Source organism: Lolium rigidum, chromosome 2, assembly GCF_022539505.1.
Source record: "Lolium rigidum isolate FL_2022 chromosome 2, APGP_CSIRO_Lrig_0.1, whole genome shotgun sequence".
Classification (NCBI taxonomy): domain Eukaryota; kingdom Viridiplantae; phylum Streptophyta; class Magnoliopsida; order Poales; family Poaceae; genus Lolium; species Lolium rigidum.
In genome coordinates, this window is record NC_061509.1 from 210786503 (window position 1) to 210807099 (window position 20597).

The window sequence follows — 20597 nt, forward strand, 5'->3', positions numbered from 1 at the left end:
GACCAATCCTCGACGGACGGGGAGAGCGACCTCCGCTTCCTCGCCAACGGGGAATCGGAAGAGGAGAGCGATGACGATCGCTTCTCCTGGGATGACTTTACCTCCCCCGAGGTGAAGGAGGAGGGAGAGGAAGAGGAGGACGACGACGACAGCCTCTCCGACGCGCCGCCAGCCAAGCGCCATTGCCCCTGGCCAGGGAATCTCAGTGATTATGATAGCGACGACGATGACGACGACGTGGAGGACGAGGACAACGAAGGTCCTGCCGGCGGCCGCTACAGCAGCGACGACGAGCTCGCCGGGAGCAGCGCCGACAGCGCTGACGACGGTGACGACGAGGGCAGTGACGGCCCGTAGAATAGGACCTCTAGAATAGGATCAGCAACAGTAGACGGGGCAATGTATCCCCTTAGTACTCCCTTTTGAGAGCAATCAGCTCTTCTATGTAAGAAATCTGGTTTATCGTTGAAGAACTCTTCCCCAATCTTAATTCTGCCGATTTCTTCTGAGTTTGATTGAGCCGATTCTCTCTTCTGCTGACCCCACCGATCGTCACTTAGCCAATGGCCAACAAGCCGATGACAACGCACCGGTAACTTAATGCCCCATCCCTTTGAGTTCTGGCGGACAACTAGGCAAATCGATGTTCTCACGAGGGAACCGAATTATCGCCGAAAACGACTTGATCCCGAAGTCGATACCATTGTGTTTTCAGCCCGATGAAATCTCAATCGGCTTCTTAAGAACGGCAAATTCTGCGCCATCGCTTGCCCCCGAGCCTTTATCAAGGCGAGCATATCGATGGACTAACCAAATGTGTCGCCATCGGTTTCCAAGTCATGACGCGGAACCGGCCGATTTCAGCAAAATCGGCTCTCCAGAGCGAGAGAACCTTCGGTGGTGAGCTGCCCCCGAGCTTCTTCGGTCCACTTTCGCGCTTTGCAAGTCAGATCGGCTCCTCCCCGTGGTGGATCCGATGCAACCCATCCTTAACCTGATCCGCACATTGCTCGCAAAGAGGAAACCAGAGGTTCTTGAAGAGAAAATCGAAGTTATCAAGTCACTCAATTGAGGAGCTCTTCCATTAGAGTCTCTTTTCGTGACTCACTTCCTGCTCCGTTGACCCTTTCTGCTCATAACAGCTGTAGCTGTACCTCTTGAGTCGATGGCCACGTATCTGCATCGGCTAAACTTTTGTGTTGTTTTTTTTTTTTTTGTTTGGCCGAATTTTCCTAATCGGCCCCCAATGTTCCACCGCACGCATGTCTGCACATGTTTATCCGCACATGTTCATCTGACTACATGCCCCCCGAGCCGAATCTGCCAAATGATTGCAGATATCGGCTTTCTTGGTAAGCCAGGGCACTGCACTTGCACGTCGTCTTCGCAAAGATTCATGCTGACTTCCATCTCGCCGACGTGGCCGCTGCCCAGTAGATCGTTGCTGACCATAAACAGAATATGTGCAGAAGATAATTTTGGCCGATTGCGGGAATCGGCCTCCACATTGCTTGCTCGATGAAGGTTTTGTAATGTTCCTCCATAAAATTTTTGGGGCCGATCACAAGGATCAGCCTCGCACGGTTTGCTCATTGGTTTAATCTTGCTACTCGGTTAGGGCTGGATAAAACCAACCCAACCTCTGACTTGATGCGCCTGCTGTCATCCACCTTGAGTGCATCGTATAATCGTGGAGCACTAAGCTCTGTCGGCAAGACGAGCACCATGTTTGTGCCAGCCGATGTTTCATCATCGGCTTTCTTTTGCTTGGGACGCCACTCCATTCTCCGTGGACGACCCTCTTCATTCAGGGCTCGCTGAACCTTTGCAGCCAGATCAGGCCGTGCCTTCCTTAGCGTATGCAAGTATAACCCTTCGGCTTCCTCCAGGCCGCACAACCGCTGAACCCTGCGTTTCTGTGAACGGCTGAGTCCGTCAGGGCACCACCTTGGACGGTGGTACCTGTCTTCTTCTTCTTCTAGTCCCTCGTCTTCTGAATCCTCAAGATCTGCCCAACGAGGTGACTCAGCGCGTTTGCTTGGTGGTGGGAGAGGCCCTAAGCGCTCAAACACAGACACGTTGGCTGCCTCCTTCTTCTTCTTGTTGCATTCTGGGCAATTGCCGATTGTGGGCAATCGGCTCATTCCTGAATCCCAGCAGTGTCTGAAGAAAGGGCAATCCCAGTGTCTGGCGTTGTCATCTTGCTCCCTTGGCCTGTCCGCGGCACGGCGCTCGTGCTCCTCCTCATCGCGATCCTGCCGACGATGTCTTCTGGCTTCTCTAGCCAGACGATCTCCTTCATCATCATAGTTGGACCGTCGGCGTTGGTCATACTGACTCACATATTTGTTGAGGAGGTGATCGGAGAGAGGTCGCCGATATCTTATGTTCTTCACTTCTCCCTCTGTGACGTAGCGCTTGCCATCATGATGGAGCCGATCGCGTGGAGCGGCCTCTTCTGTGTCCTTGCTATGAGAGCAGCTGCCCTCATCTCCATCTTTGCCAGAGTGGTTCCCAGGCCCCACCATGTTGATGCTGAACGTGGGACCTGGCTGGCAGCCCTCGGGGTAGATGACTTCTACCATGTTAACGGCGGGGAAGGGCTGGGTGTCTACCTTCATGGCGTATTGGTTGAAAATTAAACGCCCCTTCTCTATCGCCGCTTGGATGTGCTGACGCCACACCCTGCAGTCGTTGGTGGCATGGGAAAGCGAGTTGTGGAATTTGCGAGTACGGCTTTCCGTTTAGCTCTTGCGCCATAGGGAACTTGAGACCTTCAGGAATCGTCAACTGTTTCTCCTTAAGCAGGAGGTCGAAGATTTGTTCAGTCTTGGTCACGTCAAAATCAAATCCCCTGGGCGGCCCTGGTGGCTTTACCCATTTGCAGGATACGGGGGTTCCTCCCCGAGTCCACTCAGCCACTGCTATTTCTTGGTCTCCCGCAGGCACTTCACCTTCCTCTGTATCGACCATGACTACTGCACGCTTGAACTTGTCTTGGTACAGGTCTGGGTGGCGCTGTTCATATGCCGATAGTTTCGAACCATGTGCGCCGGCGAGGGATAATCTCGCTTGGGAGGCCATGTCCTTGAGCTGTGTTGCAAGGCCAGCTACTACCAATTCGATCGCTTCCTTTTCAGTTATACGAACCGAATAACATCGGTTCCTAAGATTCCTGAAGCGCCTGGATGTACTCGTCACCGTTTCTCCGCGCTTCGACGTAGTTGTGCTAGATCGGCAATGCTAGACTCGGAAGCTTCGAATGGTATTGCGTATGGAACTGTTCTTCCAATTGCTTCCAAGACTCGGATGGAATTTGCCGGCAAAGAGGTATACCATCCAAAAGCCGATCCCGTGAGGGACTGTGAAAAGAGCCTCACGCGTAGCTGATCCGACACCGAAGCCGGTCCTAGTTGCGCCAAATATCGGCCGATGTGCTCGATGGAGCTGGAGCCATCCGATCCACCGAATTTGGAGAAGTCGTGGAGCCGATATTTAGGTGGCAGCGGGATCATCTCGTACTCGTCGGGGTACGGCTTGGAATAGCCGATTGCCCTCCTTTTCGGCATAATGCCGAACCGGTCTCTCGGTATGGTACCGATCCGATCCACCGTGCCGGCTGCAGGGAGATGTATTCGAAGATTCGCCGGGGTGGCGTACTTAGCCAGCCATGTTTGCTTTTCCAGCTCTGAGCCAACTGCAGGAGCTGGGCTCGGGAGTTTCGTCGGGGTGGCGTACTTAGTTAGCCACGTCTGCTTCTCAAGCTCTGTTGCTGACGTTCCTCCTGTTTGCGCCGGAGTCCCTGACGTTGTGGCCTGGTTTGAGAGTGGCCAGTTGCCACAATCTGGCACATACGTGCACGCGTATCCTTGAGGGATCTCCTTGGGCGCCTCAGCCAAGAACTGGTAGTCACTAGGGTCACCACCGATCTTGTAAACGACGAATGCCGGTGTAGCCGGCACTTCAGCTGGTGCTGCCAACGCGTATGGCAGCGGTGGACCGGGACCGGAGTGGCAACTCTCCTTGGTGCGTCCCGAGAGCTGGTCCCGACGGCGAGTACCGGTGGCTCATGATCTCCTGGATCACGCGCGAGCGAGACGCTCCAACACGTTGACCAAGTTTTCGAGTGGCGGTGTAGCGAGTGAGCCACCAAGTAGTTGATCTCCTCGCCGAAGGGCCCCGGTGCGTTCCTCCGACGGGGCGAGAGATCTATCCCATCGAGTGCACCTTGTGGTGAGAACCCCTTCCATCCGATGCCATGGGTACGGGTTCTCCGAAAAGAGCCGATGAGGTCGGCTTCGAGGGTGGCCTTGATCTCGTCATGTTTCTTCTTGAGCTCAGCAGGCAGCTCCTCGTAGGTGACTGGCGTGCCGTCCGCCACCATCTCAGATGTAGATGGCGATGTGGTTGATGTAGATGATGGTCCCACCGGGCGTGCCAGAATGTGTTGATCGCCAAAACCCACCGGCGGGCAGCGGCCTCGTCAACACGGTAGAGCCGGGAAGAGCCTAGAGCTGCGGGCCGGCCGAGACCCCTCCGAGCGACGGCCCGCAATGCTCTTCCGGTCACACGCGGCGATGCGAAGTGCAAGGGCATGCCACCTGACCTATACCTGGTCGGGAAGGTGATGGGGATGCCTCGCTTAGTTCCCGCATGGCATACACGTAAACATTAAATCGAGCCTCGATCGGCTCTCGAGCTATCTCGTGAATCGGCTCAAAGAGCCGATCCACCCATGATCCGTACGGGGTGCACGAATACTTGGTGATCCTGCTTGATCAAGATAAAGCTAATGAGATCTACGACGATTTAGGGTTTTCACCGCATAATCGGATCATCCTACTCCAGGTTGGGCCTCGCGGCCACGCACGGTGCTCGTAAGCCGATCCTAAACAAGGCCACACAACCAACGTGACGTTGATCATCGGAACATCCTGTTTAGGACTTGCGAACGCCACCCTACGTGCCGCCGGATCCTCCCCCCCTTCGTAAGGCCTAACTATTGCAGATATTAAACTAATCCTTGCGGAGCAAGGAGCAATCGTAACGGATCAGATCTACTAGATGATGAACAAGCAGGGTGCCGCCCCCACGCCTGAGATAGGCGTGAGGGCGGCTAGACATGCGAGGGTTGCACTACGTAAGCATGTTTATACGAAGAGCTATGCTAACCCTAACACATCTATGATAACTACGTTGCCCGCCATCAAAGACGCTTCAGTACGGGCAACGCATGAACAACGTGGAGCTTGTGCTGCCTAGATCGCAAGATGCGGTCTAGGCAGCATGTCGCTTACCTGATTGAAACCCTCGAGACGAAGGAGTTGGCGATGCGCCGAGATTGGTTTGTTTTGGGGTGAACGTTGTGTTGTTGTTTTTCCATAAACCCTAGATACATATTTATAGTCCAGCGGACTTTCTAACGTGGGAATATCCCACCGTGCGCGATACAAATTCTAAACCTTGATCTAAGATATGACCTACTATAATTAAAGATACACGGGCAAACTAGCCCAAATTCTCCGTGCAAGGCCGCTTCAGAGATCTTCCACGTGTAGTCCTCTAAGCCCATCTCTCTTATGGCCCACCTCTGGATTTGTCCAAAATCTGGTGATAACAATTAGATACTCGTCTGCCTTTCTAAGGGCTGATTGGAGCCCACGAAGGCTCTGAATTCTGTTGTTTAGCATCATTGTCTGTAATTGAAAACGGCATTTTGTTACTGAAGAAGCATGGATCAACTCATAAAGTGGTTATTTAAAGGAATTCATGGCCCATAGGTGATTTCAAGCAATTATCACAATGAAAACTTATGATGTGTATATCACTTAGCAGGTTCTGTGTATTGGAAGCTTACCGTGCCTTGTGGTTATGGGCTTTCAGGAAGTTCAGTAGTGGGTAGAGGCTCTCCCTGTCCTGGAACAGGTTGGTAGATAGGTGACGGTTAAGGAACTGCACCCCATTTCCAATGGGTCATGGAAGGACGTGGGAAGGAGGCATTGAAAGGCTCAAAATCAAGCTCAAGCACAAACTTGGCAACTCGCTAACATTCACCCGTACATAGTCCCAGACACCACGCCTAGGCCTGATGTCCAGGGAAACCCATGGGGCAGCACAATTGCTTCCTACATTGAACTCAAGGAAGAAAATTAGATTAGCTGGTATATAAATTTCAACTGGCAAGCACTTGGGTTAGGCATGTGGCCAATGTTACCTTGGCAGCACGGAGAATGTCTTCAAAATTTGCATATCTCTCCTTGTCAGACTCAAACAAGGCTTCAAACTCATTGAGCAACTGGTGGCGCTGAAGCATTCCTTTGCCCTGGTGAACATACCTGTAAAAAGAGCAGTATGTGAGGTAAAACGAAACAGCTTTGTATTCCACATTCTTCCGGTAGCTGAAGTGCTGAACTATGTAAACAACACTACAATATATACAAGAGCATACTGAAATCTAGCTAAGAACAAATAGTAGTTCAGCATGATCCAACTTCATATGGTGTAGCTTATGGGAAGTTATACAAGGCCAATTTACAAACTCATTTTAATAAAGAGTCATATGCATCGATTGATGCAGAAGCAGGGGGCTACCCCATTTTGAAGAAAAAAATTAACTTACCTATTATAAACTAACTGAACGCAGGAGTGAAATTTATACCATGCCCCATGATATGTGAAGCAAGAGAGAATTTATGCAGAGGAACCAACTTCTTCCAAAAGAGACATATCATGGTTCTGGTCCAGACTTGCTTCCTCAAAAAGTCCAGATCAAGTTATCTAAAATTAGATCACACAGTAACATAGAAGATCCAGAAGCAGAGTTGGTGCCTATTCCATTCTATACAAAAAGGCTAAGAACCATCTGATAAGACTACCTGCGAAGAAATTCTGGCTAGCCCATGCAAATTCTTTTCATCATATGTTCAGAATATACAAATTGATAAGTAAATGGCAGGTGCACTTGTAGGACATTAGGAGTCTTTGGATGCTTTAGAAATGCCGCTGCACACAACTTGCGTATCTAAAGAAAAATCAATCAAAACTACAAGAGTGAGAGGGGATGTGGCCTCACAGTCCTGGATCTGGGCGGATCCAGACTCACCACACTCAGAGTTGGGGTCGGGGTAGAGGAAGATGTTGAGGCCGGGGCGCTCGGAGTCGTGGTTAGGTTTGGGGTCGAGGTGGAGAAGGAGACCGGCTCTGCCGCCGTGCTGCTCGAGGTCGGCCGGCTGGTGTTGATGCTGGGGTAGAGGAGGTCGCCGCCGCGACCGGGCATGCCGCTGTCGTCCTTGGAATCACCTTTGCCTCCTCTCCTGGGCGGCGTCTAGAGTTTGAGGCTCGAGACTGGAACTGCATAGGGGATGAGGATAAAGGCCGAGCACACCTCCACCTCGGCCCCCTCCTCGTCGCCGCTGGTCACCATCCGTCGCTGCGCTCCCACCTCTGCCTCCTCACGCCGCCGCCCACAAGAAACCCTAGAGGATGGGTAGAAAAAGTGAGAGGATGGGAACGGAAGAGGATATGCTCCCTCTCGCTCCATGGACGAGGAGGAGGAATCCTCCATCGCCTGTGATGACCGTCGTGCCGCAGATCGGAGGAGGTTCGTCTGCAACGCGCTCGCCACCGCAGTCGCCGCCATCGCTGGGGATTAGGGGGAAAGTGGGCTAGGGTTCCTCCGTGGGATGATGTCTTTTATACCCACAATGTTGAAATACCGAAAATACCCCTGCGGGGTGGAGATCCACTTCCCGACGCTAATGCACACCGCCAGAGATCATAGCCGCAGTGGCTGACGTGCGGGTCCGGCAAAGGTGGGGCCCACATGCAGCCGGAGGCGGGTAACAATTGGCCGTTGCATGGGGTTAGCTAGCAGATTCTGAGCCAACAATGAACGGCCGAGATTAGCTGATGGAAAGATCCGACGATCCAGAATCGAGGATCGCTGTGAGTCCCCCTATGGGGGGCATCGTTTATACCTTTAGATGGATGAGATCGGGGATTGGCAGGAGCAGGGGTTCCCCATGACCGAGGAAGTATAGGGGAAAACCTAGCCTCTACATCGGCTGATCCATATAACTTTCTATTTATTTTTATTTTAAAGTAGTTTGGTACAATAAGAAAACAAAAGGATCAATGGATCCTACAAGTTGACGGGTCAGTGAGGGTGGTAGCATGTAGCAGCCATCTAAAAGTAACCAAGTACATGTAGTGCATATGAGTCAACATTTTTTTCGATAAAGGAAATATATTAATATCGAAGGATGCCAATTACACGCAGCATCTACAACAACGCAATGCCCTAAAACATTACGGATGCACACAGCCAAAAAAGAGAAAAAGAAAACTAAGAAATAAAAGTCCTGCTACATCATCACAACCCTAACAACAGTAATACAACCACCACCAAGATAACATCCGAAAATCAGACTCTTCAAAAGCGACGCCTCCAAGAAGGGAACAATGCACCAGCGCCGTCGTCACCCGATCAAAGATCTTAGGTGTTCACCCTGAAGATAGTCTTTGTTCTCAAAACAATGCCTTCAACAAGGACATTGCCAGGCACAACCAGTGATAAGGTAGATCCCAGCTGATCCACCTAGTGTGTTGCCCGATCTTTCACAGCGAGACCAATGGTAGATAAAATCTCCCAACAACGCGATGAACGCAGCCTGGAGAAGAGGGACGAATCCAGCAAGCAACAGATCGATGAACGATACGCCTCAAACCTGAGCTAGACAATCATTGATGAACACAGGAACATTCGCAGCGGATATAATAGATAAACGGCAGCGCCGTACCCCCAGAGGGATGATACACGTGAACACACGCAATGGGGTAAACTCTAAACTTTAGTCTAAACTTGTTCTACCCTAAACCCTAGCCGTACCTCCACCTTATATGAGGGGGTGGTGGCCGGCCAGCCCAAGTGGGCCTCCCTAACTTGGGTTGGACAGGCCCAAACCAAACTAACTCAAAACAATAAAAACCCTAATTGGCCCACATATGACCATTACATAAACTAGGATAAATAAGCTGGTGGAGTCCTGAATCTGGGCTCCACATAGACTCCATGCCCTTATCAACCAGTTAAGGCTAGACCTTGAGTTTTCACCCTGAAAAGTAAGACTCCGAACTTCGCATGTGCTGCCGCCCCCACTTCCATACCACTGCTGCGAAGTCCGGAACACCAAGCAAGCCCCAGCGCAAAGATTTGAACCTCCATTAGCTAGTCCTCCAATCCTGCCTTCATGATATTCTCTTATTCTAACTTCACCATGGATCAGCTGTCACTTGGTGTCAATACAGAAAAGAGCTTCGCGCCTCTCCCTCCAGACCAAACGGTCGGAATAAAAGCATGGGTGCGCACGATCGAATACCACCGATCCAGCAAACTCTAGAAAATAAAAGCACTGTTACACTTACCGGCGGCACCTTCCGGAACTCAACACACCGGCCAGATCGCGAGTCTAGGCCTCTGGTAGGTCTTCGTCTTCACCGAAGAGAGGCCCTAGGACCGCCGCCTTTATTTAGGTCGGGCCCCCACGCCGGCGACCATTCCAGGCTGGCAATGGTTGCTTCCAGAGATGCCGGCAGGGAACACCACCGCCAGCCACCGACCAACGGGACGTCACCAGAGGAAAGGGCATCACCGAGCACAGTTGCAGAACACCGATGAGATCAAGTCCACCGGCAGATCACAACCTGGCCTGGTTGGGAATCACATGCCCCGATCCAAGCCCAAAGGCCCAGATCGGATCCCGATCTTCCCCAGCCGCGGTCACCGCAACGACCGGCGGCGCGCTACCATCACCCCATGGACGCTACGCGGAAGGGCCTCAGGCCACAACCAACCCGACCGCGCCGCCCATGCCCTCTGCCGGCGACCCACATCCTCCCGTGAAGCACCGCAGAAGGGCACCTCCCCTGCCCTCCATCGTTTCGACGGGACGGGCGCCGGCGCCGCCGCCGGCAGAAGCGGTGGCCCGGAGATCGACCTTCGGTGGCTCCCTTTAGGGTTTTGGGCGGGGTGCCTCCGGAGTCGCTCGGGAGGAGAGCGACCCGGGATATGAGTCAACATGTGATCTGTTTATCAAGCCGCCGACTACATCGATTGTACAAATCATGTGCAACAGCTTGCAACGGCTACACGCATTATCAATGGCCTAGCGCTTCTCCGGTTGTACTAATTTGCCATTGCGTTCATGTTCTCATATTCCGTGGCTCGAGCCCAAACATCCGGTGTACAATAATTTTAGACTAGTCATAGTGTGTTACTACTCTATGTTACTATCTCTATACTAGTAACAGTGGTATAATGCAAGGTCATATTTAATAGGTTATAGACTCATATTGTCTTGAGAAGTGTGATGTTATGGTAATATAGCTAGTTACCACATCAATCTCTTTTTTCAATTATTATTATGCTATGTCGCAAAAATATATTGAAATATGTGATGTTACTATCTATGATACTCCCACTATAAGAGTAGTCACAATGGGAAGTATCATATGTAGTATCATGCATATGATACTAGCGTATGATATTATCTCCACAATGCATAGTATCATGTACTAGTATCATAAGCTTACAATATTTATTGATTTGTAGAATCTGAATACAAACATGTGTACAAGATTTGTTTGAAATTAATTTTTCTAGTTCTACGTGCTATGATACAGTATCTACTTATGATACTACTATCATCTTTTTCATCATTAATTGATGCGACACATCAGCATTTTGCATGCATGCGGTGCATGATACTAGCTATGATACTCCCATTATGGGTAGTCTAAGTAATCTAATCTTTACTATTAAATTGCAATAGGTGACTGCCTGGTGTCACAAACGGGCTGAGGAGCTTTTTTTCTCCAGGCCCAACCATAGATCGCAAACAGTCCAAATCCAAATCTAGCTTCAAAGCCCGACTCATGCACACACTGTCGTTTCCGAAAAGAACTCGTGTATGGTAAGTTTCCGACTGGATTACTACACAATCTATACACTATTATATTGGGATCGAACTAAGCTGTACGTTTTGCAGAAGAAAATTCCAGCACTAGAAAAAACGGTTTTGCCTCAAGCAGCAGCCAAGTTGGCCCGGGCCTACAGCAGTGAGCGAGCGCGGCAGGCGCAGGATGCGATTTTCTCAACAACAAAAAAAAGGCGCACGATGCGAGCGCAGAGTCCCCGCCTATAGGTTCCCGTCATGCCTCTTTGATTCCCGGCGCTGCATGGGCTCCCGCTCCTCGGCCTGTTCCTGATCCTAGGCTGCGCATCAGCGCGCTCTCTCGCCTCTCTCTACTAGAGAAACTGTGTGGGGAAGTGTAGATGTGTATCAACGATGTGAATGAGGTTCCTAATCCTTTTACCTGCTGCAATTTCGGATGCTAAAGAATTGTGCACAAAATTCCGTTTCCACTTGATTCAGTTTTGAGCCCTACGAATTGTGCTACTCTCTCCGGTCGTAATAAATTGACGGGAGCCGTGCACACCAAATGGTCTACATACCTACATTCGTTAGGTCGATTAAAGGAGAGAAAGTACATGATATAAAATTCAAGATTATATTTCAAATGAATCACCTACGATCGAAAATATATGTAATATAATTAATGTATCATCATATTTAGGCCCCCCACATCGCTCCCTCTCCTGGGCGACACGGGCGGTGGAAAATCGCGCCGGCCACCACCACCTCTTCACCACCGCCTCCTTTGCCGTCGTCGGTGGTCTCCACCGGGCAAAGCCCGCGCGGAGCCGGTGGCGGCAGGCCCTGCTTTCTCTCCGGCCGGCGGAGGCATGCTCACGGGAGGGGGAACCCACAACATCGGGATGCACCTCAAGCTCTTGCTCAAGGAAGAAGGTCGTGGCAGCGATGGATGTCGCGGAAGGGGGAACCGGGGGCGGCAGCGATGGAGGTCGCGGCGGAGGAGGCCTGCGGTGGCCCGGGGCTCTGCGGCTCGCGGCTGCGAGGCGGGCCCGATCTAGGATCTGCTTGGGCCGGGTAGGCCGCGACCATGGTGGTTGCTGGGCGTCTCCTCTGCTTCTTAGCGACCGCTTGGAGGGGGCTGGAGGCGGCTTGCCTTGTGCCTGGCAGAGTGCGTGCGGCATGGACTAGAGGCATCCTCGGCGAGGCCTCGCTTCCTGGTCGGTTGTTCGTGCGGGAGCGGAAAGGAGGTTCCGTTCGGGGGCAACGAGGAGGCCCCATGCGAGGCTGGCGGGCATCTCCTGCACGAGGTGGCCCTTTCTAGGGCCGCTTGGCATGGGCGAGGGAGCTGCCAATAGCGGGCGAGGATGCCGGGGCGGCGGCCCCGGAGCGGTGGCGGCAGCTTGGACGTTGCCGGGCATGGCGTTTGCCGTTGCTTTAGGTGCAACGGTGGAGGTGTCTTGTGGTGGAGTTTGGTGGTTGGCGGCAGGACTGGACTGAACATCTTGCTTCTCCTGTTGCTTTGCGGACGGATTGAGCTTCGGGGCGAAAGCCCTACACCGTCTTCGGTCGGTGCCGCCGCCTGCGGGTGTTGTTCTCCTTCTTGATTGCATCATTGTGGAGCAAAAATCAAATCCGACGCCAGTGGTTCGACGACCTCCGGGTGAAAACCTAAGCTTCATCTGAAGCGGGCGGGAGCGCTGGACGCGTCGTTACCTTCTTGAAGGAGTGTCAGGGGAGGTGTGTTTCGGGTCGGCGGCCCCGGACGGTTATGGCTCTTCAAGGCGGAGGCCTTGGTCTCCTGTGCAGTTGCAGCGGTCCTATGGGGCTGGGTCGTGGCACTGCTTGGTTTTGGGTGGCGGTTCTGGTGCTGCGTGGGCGGCGAGGTCGTCGACCCGGCTGGTTTGTCTTCGGGCTATGCGAAGGTCGTCCTGGTTGCTACGTCGGGGCGGCGACACTGAAGGCATGGTGCTTGGGTGGCAACTTAGATATCTGTGTGGACAACGAGTTTGTCGACATGGCTGGTTTGTCTTTGGGCAATGCGGAGCTCGTTCTGGCTGGTACTTCGGGGCGGCAGCCCCGGACACGGTGGTATATTTGATGCGTTGGTGGCTGCGTTGTGTGGATGATGGTCTCTTCACTTGTGTGGTTTTTGGACCTGGTTTTTCTTATAAACTAGGTCATTTTGTGTATATATAGCACTCTTTCTACCCAATCGGACGTCGGACGTCAGATACGACTGCTTTTTACTAAAAACAATATATGTATGCTTTCCTATTTCACCAACAAAGAGAGAGCGTATGGTGTGTGACTAATCATGGTGTCATTGTACGAGTGGTATGCATGGCATTATCTAAGCACTGTTATTTTCCGTCATGGTGCAAATTTGAATGCATGAATACGAGTTAAGTTTATGGGACGATTTGCTTGCACTGGCTACATGAGTACACGAGAGAAGTGCTTTACGACTGTCTGGTAAAACAAGGATGTAGATAGAATAGATAGGGATATAGTGATAAAGCATCACCATATATTCAATTGTGATCTATTAATTCGATCGATCTTATATAATAAAAATTGCATACATGAGATTGAAAGTTTGTTCAATTTTGCTTGAAATATGGAACTACAATGTAAGTATAACCGCCAAAAATATGTGCTAATATTGGCATCTTAAAAAACATAGATTCACCTCTACAAAGAAGCATATAGTTTTCGTCATGCAAAAAGTAAGTAATGGGAGATATGGTCAGAGACATCATATTTACAAATTAACACTGTCGTTGTGGATTAAAAGTGTTACATGATAACGGTTGGGAGCTAAGGGATCCGGGAGGCTATCGGCAACAATGCATTGTATATTACAATGGCAGTGCCCATTTGTTGCAAAGGAGACCTACTTTTTCCAGCAAATATTAATGTGAGAATTAAAAACGGAGTGCTCGTGCGTTGCTACGAATTTTCAATTAATTTCATGTAGACACAATGCCATATGCACTCATGTTTTAAAGTTGTGACGGTGTGATTGTTTTTTTGTAACTTTGGATCCATTTTTTACTGATAGCTGGTAGGATATCCAACCAGGCATACATCACTAGTGGAAAACAGGCCTTTTGATCCGGGTGGTTAGGGCCTTTTGTCGCGGGCGGCCAGCCGCGACAAGCAAGGCGCGATAAAAGGCAATAATTGATGCTATGTGAGTCTTTCAACCATGCAATAATTGATGCTAGGTTCTACCCAATTATTACCATGCTTGAGAAGATCAGGGGAAAGGTCTTTGTAAGAGTTCAAGAACAGAGAGAGAAGGGTGAAAAAATGCATGGCACTATTTGCCCAGCAATCTTCAAGAAGCTCAAAATAAGCATCAAAATGACCCAATTCTTGGAAGTTATGTGGAATGGGAAAGAAGGATTTGAAGTAAAACATCTCAAAGGGAGACAAAGAAGATATACTGTAAATCTGCAGAACAGAACTTGTTCATGTGGTTACTTTCAGTTGGCAGGGCTACCATGTTGTCATGCAATTTGTGCAATCTACAAATGTGGCAAGACAATTGATGAATTCATTGACAATTGCTACTCCATTGAAGCTTTCAACAGGATATACGAGCATTGCCTTGAGCCTGTTGAAGGAGAGGACAAGTGGCCAGTATCACCAAAGCCAAGGCCACAAGCACCTGGATATGTCAGGATGCCTGGTAGACCGAAGAAGAATGATAGGAGAAGGGAAGAAGGTGAAGCACCAAAAGGGAAGAAAATGAGCAGGGCTGGTATAGTTATCACATGCTCATTTTGCGGTGTTACTGGCCACAACAAATCTGGCTGTCATAAGAATCCCGAGAAGGGAAAAAAGAAAAATGCTCATCTTGTTAAATCTGGCAAGAAAATGAAGCAATCAGAGGTAAATGCTCATCTTGTGAATTTTGACAAGTCAACCGTTCTTCTTCATGTTCATGTGAATTGTTTCTTGTTAAATTTGACAATTTATGTGTTTCATTTTTTCCAGCAAGCTCAAACGGATGGGGCAAAAGCTGCAGCTGCTAGCGCATCAGCAACAACTTCATCTGCACAAGCAACAGGAGCAAAAAAATTTAAGCCTCCAAGACCTGCTACCAGATCAGCACTTGCATCTGCAGCTATTCCTACCAGAACTAGTCCTAGAAGAGCTCCTGCAGCAACAAGAACACCAACATCAAATTCCCCTATCAGAACTAGTCCCAGAAAAAGAGCAGCAGATGCAACAGGAAGCACAAGCAACCTGGGAGCTACTGCCCCTAAAGAGAGAGGAAAGAAGAGACTACTTGATGGAAAATGGAAGGAATATCTTACTGCATCTGGGAACTACTAGATATTCCTTTGTCAATGATGTGAGGATCATGTAATATTTAAGATACTTGTTATTTTTGTCTGAAACTAAACCTGTGATGACAATCCGAGGATCATGTAACGTTACAGGAAACTGAACCTGTAATGTTGTGTTAGATGCCATCTTATTTCTGTCATTTTTAAGTTGCCCATTTCTTCCAAATGTTTCTTTCAATTGTATCTTGCAATATCAGCTTATTTGTTTTTTTTTTTTTTTGAGATAAGTCAGCTTATTTGTTGTCAAGCTGCAGTGTCATAAATATTGCAATTGTTTCTTGCAATGTTCATACAATGACAATACACACAAGTTCTGCTAAAATTCAATGAAAATTCGGAATTCATAGGTTGCAAATTCAGAGACAATTCCAGATATACATTACAGTATTGCATTACATTGCTACATCTAGCCTCACGTCAAACCTCGGACTAAACCTGACATACATTGCACTCTTAATTTTTTCCCTAATTGCATCTATCTGGGCATTCTTCAGTCATTCTCCTCTCTCTGTGCAGCAATAGTAGCGTTTGTCTCGGTTGAGCTCAAGCTTCAAGTTCTCTCTGCAACCTCCACATAGATTGCCAAGCAAATCATGAAGAAATAGAGTTGTTGCTTGATCACACCACTCAGCGTATACACATCCTCCAGTCTGTCCAACTACAGACACTAACAGTAAATCAATTAAAAAAATGAAGCATTTTCAGAGAGACGAATAGAGAAGATGAACTAGCTCACCATCGCACACGTCTCATTGGGTTCCTGGCACTTCATGAAATCCACCGCGATGGCTTCTTCCCTCATCTGCGGGATCATGTGCTCCTGCGCCATGGGATCCTCCCGGTACAGCACCGGCGAACGCCTCGACAAACAGCCACAGCTGCGCGGCGAAGACGCACTGGATGGGGACAATATCGCCGAGCGCCACATCCTCCGCCACCGCCGCCGGCGGCTAGCTCAGAGTCCTCTGTTCAATCTCCTCTCTCACTCTGTAGCCACAAAGCCTACTTCCGTTCCCCTCCCCCTTCGATTCGATTCGATCTGATTCATGGCAGTTAAGACGACAACCACCCGTCGAGTCAACCGATCCATGTGCTAACCCGCCACGTCAGCGTTTTTTTTCCTTCGAATACCATCACGCAGGGATAAACTGGGATTAGTGAGTTGAGGGTGCTTATTTCGGGGATTTGCAGTTTGAGGTTCGTTTCGGACACCATCTATGACTTCAAGGTTTTTTATAGACTTTACTCTTGTTTATTACTTCTCTAACCAAAAGTCCCGCCAGTTCCTCCGCGATTCCTAGTGCGTGTTCCTTTGGTTGGAGTCTGTCCCGCATGAAGTCGACCTATATACGAAAATGAGATGAGTATGACTATATCAGTCTTGATAACGAAATATTGATGATAATAAATAAAGTTGTGAATGTTATTGCTTACGTCAAATTTATTTTTGTTCTGCTTCTCGATGGTTAACATGCGAATGGACTCGCAAACGTAGTATCCACATAGATTCGTCCCTTGTGGCTGCTGGGGGCACGATGACGGATTAAATGTTAGCTTCTTTGCAAAGGTAATCTCCTTATGAACATTCTTCAAAGCTTGCCAAGCCCTGCCAGTGCAAAAGAATGATTGAATGAGTGGATAATTAATTGATATCTCACGAAAGATAAAGCGCGGCGATGAAGGAAATTACACTTGGAGCAACTTCGCAAGTCCCGGAACCCGTCCAGGCATCTACTCGATGGGTCTTTTACTTCAACTATTCCCTTATCAGAGTTGAATGTCTAGTAGAATCCAGTGGAAGCTGCACATGTTATGCATATACGTCAGGAATTACACTTAACATCGAGTAAGAAAAATTGAATGTGCATAAAAGATCATTAAGACTCTCACTCGTAGTTGTAAGGAAACAATATTGAATCACGAAATATTGCTGCCCCAAAAACCTTAGTAGGTTTCCCCCGTTTCTTCGCGTTTATGCTTCACCGTTTCAACATGTATTTTATCCGGGTCAACAAACCCAACATTGATAATATTATTACTTTTGCACTCACCGATCTTCAGCCGCAAAAGAGAACCCATAAGATATAGTGAGTATATATATGCAATGAAAACGAACATGAACTGAATGAAAATGAACTTATATGTAGTTAATAACTTACAAGCAATAGCAACTCATGAGAGATTTGTCGAGGGCTTCTAGATTGAATAACTGTCAGAGTTCATTCATCTCAATATGGATCTCCTCCTTTCGGTAGTAATATTCCCATGGTATACTCGCCACGATGTACATTTTTTTCTCCTTGCATGCATCAAGGTACCACTGATGCAAATTCCGCATATGTGTTGGCAGTTTATGCAGCTGCTCTCTGCTGACCAAATCGGCCCCGTAGACAAATTTAGGAGCTATATCAGCAGTGGGTATGTCAGCATCTGCTGCAAGCAGCAATTCCTCCACGGAAACTTTACAGGCAGCCGCTAGGGTTGCAGCTTCTTCCATATCGATACCACCATAATGTTCCTGGTACAGCTTGGGAACATTAAGCACTTTGAGTGCTGGGATCGATTGTTTGGGCTGAGCACCGAGGAGGGGAACTTCCTTTCTCTTTTTGCCTTTTGTCGTTTGCTTGGCCTTGAGGGGTGCACTTGTTGAACTTGACCTTTTCTCATCTGCACTTCTAGCCGATGATTTGCTCGTGCCAGCAATGTCCTTCTCCTTAGCCTTTTCATCCTTCTTTTGGTCAATTACCTTCGCAAGAGTGCGTGTATAGTCATCCTTCTTCTCGTGTAACTCATACTCGCGATGGTGTGTTCGGAAAACTAGTAGCATATTCTATTTGCTTCTCTCGTGTATGGCTCGGTGCTGGAGGTTTTGGCTTATGGAAATGATCATAGTTGTGTTTCGCAACAGCGGCCGCATTTTCCTCGACAGTAAGATCCCAAGGACGGGGGGGAGGAACCTTTGGTACTTTTGGGAGGGGCGACCTCTTGCGGACAGGACTCTTGAAACGCTTCCGGCTGGGTGCATTCCGAGTCTTAGCGCGCGGAGGCGGCGGCGCTGGAGATGGAGATGGACTACCGATGTCGTGGTCGACGTCGTACCCACGGGGTGATGATGGTGGTGACATGTGATCAGTAGGAGGAGGTGATGGTGGCCTGCGATCACCTGGAGGAGGTGATGGTGACCTGCTGGGACGACCGGTACTAGGTGCTACCCAGCCTGGCAGCTCGATGTTCTTCTTTTCCCGGATAATGATTTCTCCCGACGACCTCTCCGAGTGTAAGCCCCCCATCACCTCCGGGGATATCGAGCTCCAATGTCTCCCACGACGGGACAACTGAATCCACCCCGACACGAGCATAGCCAGCTGGAATCGGATTGCCATGCCATGTTGCCGGCTCACCTTCAGGTCCAAATGCCGGTAAGACATAGCCGACCGCCACCTTAACGAAACCTTCCCGAACACCTCATGGAGATCACAAGGTGTTTGCTCCTTGATTCCATCCAAGGGGTCGCCAGGACCGGCATCTATCATCATCCGTGTAGGAGGGGCCTCCGAGTCGGCCACGCTGCTTGTCTCGTCGCCGAGATATTTCAGCGGTATTATCTGGCGGGCGCTGTCCTTTTAGTTCATTTATCTCCCGCTGTTGCTGCTGAAGCTCCCGCTGCTGCTGGTCAAGTCGGCGTTGGAACTCGGCCATCCGGTCATTCTGCACCTCTAGCTGGTGTTGTTTAGCTCTCGCTCGGCTTCTATAAGTCTCCGCGTCGGCCGGAAACCCAAGCGACCACGGAACACTAGGGCCGAAGCCTCTTGTTCGTCCTCCCTTCTCAGGATTACCGAGGACAAGCGTCCGCAAGTCTTTCTCTCTATCGGGAGCAAACTTTAGTTTTCCCGCCTTTATATCTGTCGTCACTTCAATCCATTTTTGCCCGGGTACCCTAACCCTGGTGTCACTTTCAACAATGTTCCCTGTCTTCATGTCATACTCACGGCCATGCGCGAGGAACCAATTTCGAGCCCTTGTGTCCCATCCTTCTCGCGTGGGTTCTGGAGTGATCCCGTTCAGCTCCATCTCAGCCTCTTGTGCATCCCACTTAGGCATGGCTCTTCCGTAGCCCCCTCGCCCCGTATGATGGTGATATTTCTTCTCGCTTGCATTCTTCTTGTTTTTCGTTGACGAGTTCACAGCCTCCTCCGATTCTTTGTACCTCACAAATTCTTCCCGCTTATGCTCCTGCTTCGCTAGGTAGTTCTCGAATAATGGAGGCTTCTTGTCTTTCTTATAATTTTTCCATAACCGGTTCTTATACGCCCGGAAAAGTTCCCCCATCTTCTTAAGAGCCCATTTCTTCACTAGCGCTCGCTGCTTAGCATTCTCAGACTCCGATCCCAAATCTGGCAAAGTGAAATGTGCCATGAGGTCTCTGAAAAGTGTGTCTTTGTACCTATCGGCAACCTGATTTTCGGACACATTCTTCGTCTTGTTCCATTCTCTGACAGTAATCGGGATACGATCTCTAACCACAACTCCGCACTGATTTTTGAACTTCACTCCGACATTCTCGGGTACCACCGGTTGGCCTTCCGGTGATATAGCTTCAATTGTGAAGTGGTCTTTCTTGGTCAACTTCTTTGCCGGGCCTCGTTTCTCTATCTTATCTTCGGAGGCCTAAGAGAATACATATAGAATTGCATTAATGCCTCTATACTAATGCCTCAATACATATGTACATATAGAATTCCATTAATACCTCGTCACCGGAGCCGTCGTCGGCTTCTCCGTCACCGGAGCCGTCGGCTTCTCCGTCACCGGCTCCGTCGGCTTCTCCATCACCGGAGCCGTCGGCTTCTCCATGACCGGAGCCGTCGGCTTGTCCATCACCGGAGCCGCGGGCTTCTCCATCACCGGAGTCGGCTCGGTCGGCTTCTGTACCATCGCGGATTATGTCCGCGAATATGTCTTCCTGTTCCAAGTCCCGTTCGAATTGATCCATTGTTTCTGCAAAAGAATTAAATAGATAAGTAAATGTTCAAACACAAACCAAACCCTAACCCTAATCAAACACAAACCAAACCCTAACCCTAATCGGCGACACATGTTTGCGAGAGGGAGAGGGGTGTCGGCGCGTGTTTGCGAGATGGAGAGTGCGCGTGTTTGCGAGAGGGAGAGGGTGTCGGCGGCGCGTGTTTGCGAGAGGGAGAGGGGTGTCGGCGCGTGTTTGCGAGAGGGAGAGGGCGCGTGTTTGCGAGAGGGAGAGTGCGCGTGTTTGCGAGAGGGAGAGGGTGTCGGCGGCGCGTGTTTGCGA

At 49.7% G+C, this 20597-nt stretch overlaps 1 long non-coding RNA gene across 1 annotated transcript; it reads right to left on the reverse strand.

Moving 5' to 3' along the window:
• Nucleotides 1-5863: 5863 nt before the first annotated feature.
• On the reverse strand, nt 5864-7397 carry LOC124688058. The gene is made up of 3 exons (XR_006998417.1): nt 6620-7397; nt 6215-6335; nt 5864-6125 (listed from the first exon to the last, which is right to left on the reverse strand). It is a non-coding gene; the product is annotated as an uncharacterized LOC124688058 (long non-coding RNA).
• Between the last annotated feature and the right edge of the window lie 13200 nt (nt 7398-20597).